The 8,667-nt window shown below is 44.1% G+C and overlaps 1 protein-coding gene across 1 annotated transcript in view; it reads right to left on the reverse strand.

The window, feature by feature from the left end:
* The window catches only part of CDA (cytidine deaminase), a 43,530-nt gene that overhangs the window by 33,859 nt on the left and 1,004 nt on the right, over nt 1–8,667 (reverse strand). The gene's annotated exons all lie outside the window — the stretch shown is intronic.

Consider the following 8,667-nt stretch of genomic DNA (forward strand, 5'->3'; position numbering starts at 1 on the left):
AACCAAATTGTGCAACCCTATGATTGCTGCCCCACCCCTCTGCCCATCCTCAGCCCTCTGCTTCCAATTTAATAGGAAGAAAAAGCTGAGGCTGGTAGCACATTGTCAGGCTCTCTTCCTAGCCTGCTGGATGTGAAGGACTGTACTTGACAGGTTTGGTGTTGAAGGCAGGGCTGGGGCCAGATTAAAAAAAACAAAACCAAACCCAAAAAAGCACCCAACAAACCAGCAAGGAGTGTTCACAAAGCAGTGATTATGGCACAGTCACCCAGAGAAGAGAACATTGAGAGAATTCACATGTAGTGATAAGAGCACCATATCCAATTGCTCATTTCTCAGGGATCCTAACAAAATTAGAGTACTGGTTCTCACACTGAAGTGCCAGAATCTGCCACTGAAAACACAGTTCTGGGCCTCAGCCTTGAAGTTTCTGTTTCTGTAGATTAGAAGCCAAGAATTTACATTGCTAACAATTTCCCAGATGTTGAGGGTATGGGTCTGGGGACCAATGAACCAGAGAAAGAAGAAAAGTTTTGTGATACCGTTTTTAAAAACTATCCATTGAAAACTCTAAGGAGAGTAGTTCTAGTCTAACACACATAAAAGTACTATGAGTTGGAATTGACTTGATGGCAGCTAGTAAGGTGGATGAGAGAAATGTTATCTTGAAATATTCCATTCCGTGTTTTTACCTCCCTTTCTCCCTGCAAATGTATAGTTTTATGTGTGAATTCTATTCTAACACAACTGTAGAGTCAAAGGATTTTAGTAAATCCCAACTTTGGGCCCCTTTTGGAGAGACAGTGGGAACCCTGAGTGAGCAGGAGTACATAGGGAGAGGAAGCAGGTTAGAGAAGAAGCCTGGACGTGTGGTAGGGGAAGAGTGGGAGCCTGTGAGAGTGATTCCGAAGAGGGTGAAATGGTCACCAAAGTAAAAGTTTCCTAGAAGACATAAGTAGGTTAGGAAAAGAATCCAGAAACCATGGGTCCATTTGGTGGACTATGGTGAAAAATCAGACATAAAAGTTAAGCCAAGGGAAGCTGGGTTCAGTAATTCACCAGGACATGCTTACGTTTTCATGAGTTGCTTTCTCCCAGAATTCCTAATAGATGATCCAGTTAGGTGACTTTCCCCATAATCAGCAGATATATAGAGTGTGGAAGTCCCAGTGGAGAGAAGAGGAGGAGGAGGAAGACCACATCCCAAGGTCATGAGCTGAAGAAGAGACCTCCCTCATTGCTTCCTCGAGACCTTTTCTGGAATTGGGTGATCTCCTTACCAGGTGCCTACACCAAGTGAAGACAGGGATACTGTGGACAGCACTTCTGCATCAGGGGTGGTCTTTTTTAGCCTTTTCCCAAACACCCTTGCAAAAACATCAGCTGAGCATCCTAATGCCTGACACCCTGGGTTGACTCTACTTTGTGTTTTCTAGGCTTTCCCAATCTTCCTTCTGGCTTAATTGCAACTTTTCTCTTTGTGTCCTTACTTTCCTTTCCCTCAACAGCTATCTTATCCTCAGACTTCCTCGTCTCTGCTCTCTCTACAGGCAATCAATGAATGGCACTAGCCTTGGTGCATCTTGAGAAGTTCATTGCAATTTATTAATAATCATCCTGGGGTGTCTCTCTGTGAAGGCCACAAGGCTCTATCCAGGGTTGGGGGTAAGAGGCGAAGGATGATTTGGTGGTGACAGTACTCTGTTGTCAGACTTCCTTTGAAACTGCATCAGAAGGTGAAACCAGCTGCATCTGAGGGAGAAAATACTGAGAAGGCAGGTCTTTCCTTCTGCTAAAAGAAGTCACAGAAGTGGGCAGATCTGTCCCACTATGAACCTCCACTGTCTGAATTCCAATGACTCTCTTTGCCTCAAAAAAAAAAAAATCAATTGCTGTAGGCAGTCAGTTCTAACTCACATATGACCCTATGTGCATCAGAGTACACCTCGCTCCACAGGCTTCTCAGAGGCTGATATTTTCAAAGTCATCAGGTACCTCTAGAGAAGTTTGAACTACCAACCTCTTGGTTAGCAGCTGAACATATTAACTGTTTACACCACCCAGGAACTTGTTAAACCTCTAATTGTCTCTAAGTTCATCTCGGTTGCTCCATCAGGCTTCCTCTGCTTCAGGTTCTCCTCCCTCCCACTGGCACCTCATGACCCTCCACCTTCCTTTCACACCTTCCATTTCATAAGGAGATGTAGGAGTTTCAATAAATGTTTTCTGTTTCCCACTTCTCAGCATAATGATTTTTGCCCCCTTGCATATATCCACCTCAAAGCAAAAAGAATATGGCATTTCAAATCAGATAAAGCTGACCCTCAGGCATCTTGTGCATTTGGTTGTTACTGGTTTGGTTTGATGTGCAGCCATGCCCCTTCTTCAGGTCAACAGAGTCACTCCCTTCTCATCAAGAAGACCAATAGGCCCAATCACACTAGCCCACCATGACAACGGTGATTGTCTCATGAATGGTCATGTGATCAGAGATGGACCAATCCGAACCCTTTTCTAGGGCTCTTCCATCCAGTGTTGGTGCTCAACAGTTTGTTCCTCTCTGGCGTTGAGGGCGTAAAAGTACAAAACGGGATCCTGGAGGTCAGATGCTACCTGATGCCTGGACAATGTTCATCTGCAGTTTATGAGGATACCAGAAAGACAGAAAAAGCATGGTAACATTTGGATTTCCAGCCCCAGCTGTCCTGAGTCAAGAACTAGCTGTCATTTACAACTGTGTTGTTGTTGTTGTTAGGTGTCACTATGACCCATAGCGACCGTGTTAACAACAGATCTGAGCCCTGTCCTATCCTGTGCCATCCTCATCATCTCTGATACACTCAAGCCCATTGCAGCAGTCACTGTGTCAATCCATCTCGTTGAGAGTCTTCATCTCCTTTGCCGACTGTCCACCTTCTGGGCATGATGTCCTTCTCCAAGGAATATCCTCTCCTAGCAATATGCCCAAAGTGAGTGAGAGGAAGCTTTGCGCCTCCAAGACGCACTATGGCTGCACCTTCTACAAGACGTCATCTGTTTGTTCTTGTGGCAGTCCATGGGATATTGAGCACCCTTCTCCAACACTACTGTGAAGAATTGATGCCTTTGAACTGTGATGTTGGAGAAACGCTGTTGTTTTTAGGTGCCATAAAATTGACAATTCAGTGATCCTAAGAGCCACAGATTGGAACCTTGCTCTTTCCTGTGCCATCCTCACAATTTCTAACATGCTTGAGTCCACTGGTCAGTAACTGTGTCAAGTCCACCTCAAAATCCATCTCAGAAATGCATAATGCCCATTTCATGTACCAGCTATATAATTACAAGGATCTTCCAGAGTGATCACTCAATCCATTGCACCTATTAATATTGCTGTGTTTACTCACTCTGTCCCCAGCACAGCTCAGCTCTCCCTTCAGCTCCCCACTCTATTTAGTGCCTGGCTAGGGACTCTCGAATAACACATCACTCATTCTTTCCCTTCATTTCTAATACTGCCATCCCGAGGCTTGGCCCAACTGTCTTACACAATATCTCTCATATTTTTCCTTCCTCTTTATTCTGTTTGCCACAGTCCTAATCTATATGATTCATGAATCCAACAAATCCTGAAAACATCAATGAGCAAAACAGATGCTTTTCCCTCTGCTCTGACCCTCTGTGAGTTCTGTGTAATCACTTTTAAGTTACTCTTGCTTTCAGTGGCATTCCCTGGCTCCCTGCTTATTACTTCATCACATCTTAAAGTCTTTGGTTTTCAAAATTCTACAAGAGAATTGCAAGTCTTATGGAATTCAGATTGCCTGGTTCCACTGAGGCTGAAACTATTATATTGCATTAACCTTTATTGAATAAAAAAATTACTGGTTTTATTTATTTATGTGTGTGTGTGTGTGTGTGTGTGTGTGTGTATTGTCATATTGGATCTGACTGGTACAGAAGCAGAGCATCTGGTGGATTCAAACCACGAACCTCTGGGATGGCAGTGCAGCTTCTTGACACTAGGCCATCAGAGCTCCCTAAAAAAAAATTTACTGTGTTTTAAATGAAAATTTACATACAAATTAGGTTCCCATTTAGCATTTTTTTAAAAAAACATATTCTGTGCACTGGTTACGATTTTTTGTGTCAGTGTTCTCATTATTTCCATTCTGCTGACTCTGTTTCCATTATCTAGCCTCCCTGCCATGCTGCTTTCTCAATCTTTGCTTTTGAGTCAGCGCTGGCTGTTTGATTTCACATGGTTGTTGACTGTTAAGGGAGCACATTGCTCATACTATTGCTTATTTGGTATTTTATGTGGGAGAAAGAGAACTCCCAAGAGTCACAAAATAATCTTTAAAACTTAAACCAAAAATTACTTCTTAGTTTCCTTTTGAAACTGAACAATACTTTAGCCCAGTAAAGAATGCCTGTTTTGGTAACTGTGCTCTTTTAAAGAATTATCAAAGTCAAATCTATAGCATCAACTCAAAAGATCAGATAGGAAACTTAGAGGCAGGGAATTTATGGTAACCGAGGAGGAATGATTCTCCTTGGGTGAGAATGCTTGTACAACTTGATAAGTGTAATCAATGTCACTGAATTGTATATGTGTAAGTTGTTGAATTTGGGTATATTCTGCAGTATATATTCTCAACAACAGCAGAAACAACAAAATCAATGATTAATAAGATTCTCTTCCATACCTGCTTCCAAATAACAACAACCATATGGAAGATAATGATATTGATAATGACAAAAGTAGCAGCAGTCAACATTTTGATATCCTTACTGTGGCCATTAAACTCATTCAAAGCCTCATAAAAAAAGGGTAAGATTTGACATACTTAGTACAGCAGAGCTGCCAGCCAATCAGAGCAGACGCTGGCTGTCGGGCCATCCCAGGCACACAAGCTGGATACCAACTCTGTTCACAATAATCCTGAAGGTGGGCATTCTGATCCTTGATTTATAAAAGCTGACACTCAAGAGGGCGAAGGGTCCCATGTAGGATCATACAGGTGAGAGTCAGCAGCACTAGGATTCAAACCCAGGAGCCTCTGCCATCAGAGGTTTTGGCCCCAGCCCGGGAGACCTTCCTGCAGAGAGAGTGCTCAACCCTTCCTCTAGTGAGACCAGGTCCTCTCTGCCCTATACACAGGCCCTGCTCCTGTTCACCCTTATTTGCTTCCTCATCCCACAAACACTGGCTCAGATTCCTGCTTGGATCTGCACGCCATCGAGGCAGCAAACCTTTTCCTGTCCAGTCTGTTCCAGCTCATAGAGAATTTCATAGAGAACATGATAAAACTGTTCCATGGGGTTTATAAATAATCCCTGTGAGGGTTCATGTGATGTGGCTAGGCAGTGATTCCCAGTGTTGTGTGGCTGGCTTCCACTGTGTAGTCTGATATAATCACTCTCCGTGTTATGTGTAGTAAATCTTCACCTCTGCACGTTAATGGAGAATCTCTGGTGATGCCACAGGAAGCACTCCGCTAACCCAAAGGCTGCACCTTTCTTGGTTTAACCGCATCAATGGCTCTGAGGGAGAAAGACACTCTCCTTCTGTGCAGTTTACAGAAACACGAAAGAGGGTCAGTTATGAGTTGGTTCGACTCAACAGCAGTGAGTTGGTTGGCAAACATGAAAAAGGCAGGGCTACTGTAAGGTGTTTCTGTCACAGCCTTACAAGACAGTGTGACTCAAGTCTCACCACTCAAATCCCCCTCTTACTTGGATACAAGTTACTTGGCTGTCAGGGGAGTTGCCTTGGGGATGTGACTTGCATCTTATACATACATACATGCTCTGGCAAGGTGCTTCCCTTACTCTGGATGTTGCATCTGGCTCGTTATCATCTGCCCTCAGCTTCTTGGGACTTGAGCTAGCAGCTAGCTGTCTCATCGGCCGTTTCTGGGAATAGCTGGCTTCTGCAGCTAAGGGAGCCAATATTGTGCCATCTGACCTGCCAGAGTGGGGATTCGCCAACTCCTATTAGACCCATGACCAACAGCCCTTGTCTAACTTGCTGGCTGTGTGCTTGTCACTCCAGCAGCCACATAAGTGAAGAAAGGCTGCAGCCTGATGTCTGAGCCATGGATCTGGGACTTTCCAGACCCTCAGTGAGACAGACTGACACAGCAACTATAATAGTGGACTTAAGCTCAGCAAAGACCGTGAGGATAGTGCACAACTGAGCAGATTTTGTTCTACCCCCCACAGGGTCACTGTGTGTCACTAACAGCAGCTATCACAGCCATGCGAGGTGTGTACTTGAGATGAATCTCTTTCTCTCTGTCTCCATTTATCTGGTCTTACTTCTTTTGAGAACCCAGCCTAAGACAATACTCATCTGAGCCTCTGGGCCACACCTGAATGTCAGTGTGACGTTTTAATCTTTCAGAAGAGTGGAATTTGGAATTGAGGCAGGCCTGGGTTTGCATTCCAGCTCTGGACTCTCAGGTATTTAATCTGTTTCTTCCTTTTTGAAACCCCCAAACCTGGTGATTCTGATCCATGGCAGCTCCATGTGCTAGAGAGTAGGACTTCTTGGTTGTAATGGTTACAGAAGGTACACTGGTGGCATAGTACATTACCCTTTGAACTGTTAACCAAAGGTTGGCAGTTCAAACCCATTAGCTCCTCCTCTGGAGAAATATTGGCAGTCTCCTTGTGCAAAGTTTTACAGCCTTAGAAACCTGACAGATGGTCACCATGAGTCAAAAATAATTCATCAACAATGGGGTGAGTGGTTTTGTTTAATCTTTACAGAAACCGGTCACCAGGCCTTTTCTTTCATGGTATCACCGGAAAGATCTGAACTGCTGAGCACAAATCTTTTGCTTCACCCTGGAATCTCCTCTTCGAAGCTGTGATAGACTTACTAACTGCTTTGCAGGGTTGAAAAGGTAGAATGGACAACATAAGTTAGATGCCCAAAAAAACTCGCTGCTAATAAAGAGTAATAAGGAGGACATAATTTAAATACTTAGGTGAAAGAATATCTTCATAGTGAGCTGCTCCCTTATTAAATAGTACAATGTTTTGTCAAAGTAAAAGATTTCTTTCTTCTCTATAGAAGCCACTGCCTTCTAAAATGACTTCTTTTTAAAAAAAAGATGTCTTAAGATTATCAAAAGAACACAGTTTTTCTCTGTTCTTTTTCATCTACAGTAAGTCAATCCACCTATCTCAAACTCACTCACATAGTGGACCTGTCCCTCAAAACAGCTAGAACCAAATTCTCATTTCCCCTACAAAATTATACAGAGCAAAGCAAACACTACCACATGCCATTTTAATGAACACAGAGAACTCATCTTTGTCTAAATAAAGTCATTTCTTAAAAAACAAAACTCGCTGCTGTCAAGTTGGAACTGACTTTAGCTGACCCTCTCTAGTGGATTCCAAGGCTGTACACCACAAGGGAAGAGACTGCTCATTTCTGTCCTGTGTAGTGACTGATGCGACCTGAACACTACATTTGGATTAGAAACAACAGCCTATGGACTTAACTAGAGCTTCTTGTTCTCACACTGTTGTTGTTAAGTGCCATCGAGTCATAGGCGACTCATAGTGACCCTATGAATGAAAGTCCTCGATACTTGCGTGTGTGACTTTCATCCTTTTTCCAGTTTAATACAGTTTCCAGAGGCAAGCTATTTATGGAAGTGGATGCGACTCCTGCTTCCAAGCTTGTTTCAACCGGGGAGCGCCACCAAACACTGTCCACCATGGGTAACCGTTATGGCATTTGACACATCAATGTCACAGTGTTCAGCTTCACAGCAACCACAAGTTACCTCTGTCCGGCAAGTGGACACACCAGGGCTATACGACCTAGAAGACTGTTTGACCAAAAACTATGAAAAACAGGCCTTAGAGTCGCGGATTAGAGTCACCCACCTTTGGCTTGGTAGCATTGCTTTTGGTCCACTAGGCCAACTGGTCTCTCTCTGTGTTATTAAGTGCCGTTGAGTCGTAGGCGACTCATAGCGACCCTATGAACGAAAATCCTTGACACTTGCATGTGTGACTTTCATCCTTTCTCCAGATTCATAGGGTTTCTGGAGGCAAGTTCTCACACTAGTTGTGTTAAATCAATATTAAGTCTGCATAAAGCAGCTTAAATCCCAGGCAACTCATGAATCAAGAATCACCAAAAAGACCAAGCCCACTGTCATTCTAGCTGATTCCAAGCGGAACATCTACAATGGCTTCCAAGGCTGTGGAGGCAGACCTCATCTTTCCCCCACAATGCTGCTCGTGGGCCTGGACCACCGAACTTTCGTTAGCAGCTGCCTTACTGAACCACAGCGCCATCATTGCTCCCATGAAATGGAACAGACCTCAGAAGAAAAGAGATAAAACGGACATCAAGAAAGAGCCCCAAAGGGCAGCCATAGAAGGGGAGGCGCAGTTCTGTAACTCGAGTCACAGGCAGAGTGCCAGGCCCAGGGTTGGTGGGAGGTTGTCAAGGCGTTGTACACACATAAGATCCTCCAGCCTCTTAAAAAGCTGCTGCAAAGTGGAAGGGGATGTAGACAGCAGGCTTGGTGGCTCCCAGCTGTACTCCGTGGCCACTCTTTAGCTGGGGAGGGCAGTCAGACTTCCTCACAACATTCTTTTCTCCTGAATGAAGCTGCCCCTTAGCTTAGGAAAAATAAGCTCCGTGGCCCATCT

This window comes from Elephantulus edwardii, unplaced genomic scaffold (assembly GCF_000299155.1).
Source record: "Elephantulus edwardii isolate Elephantulus edwardi_28Jun2011 unplaced genomic scaffold, EleEdw1.0 scaffold00028, whole genome shotgun sequence".
NCBI lineage: Eukaryota > Metazoa > Chordata > Mammalia > Macroscelidea > Macroscelididae > Elephantulus > Elephantulus edwardii.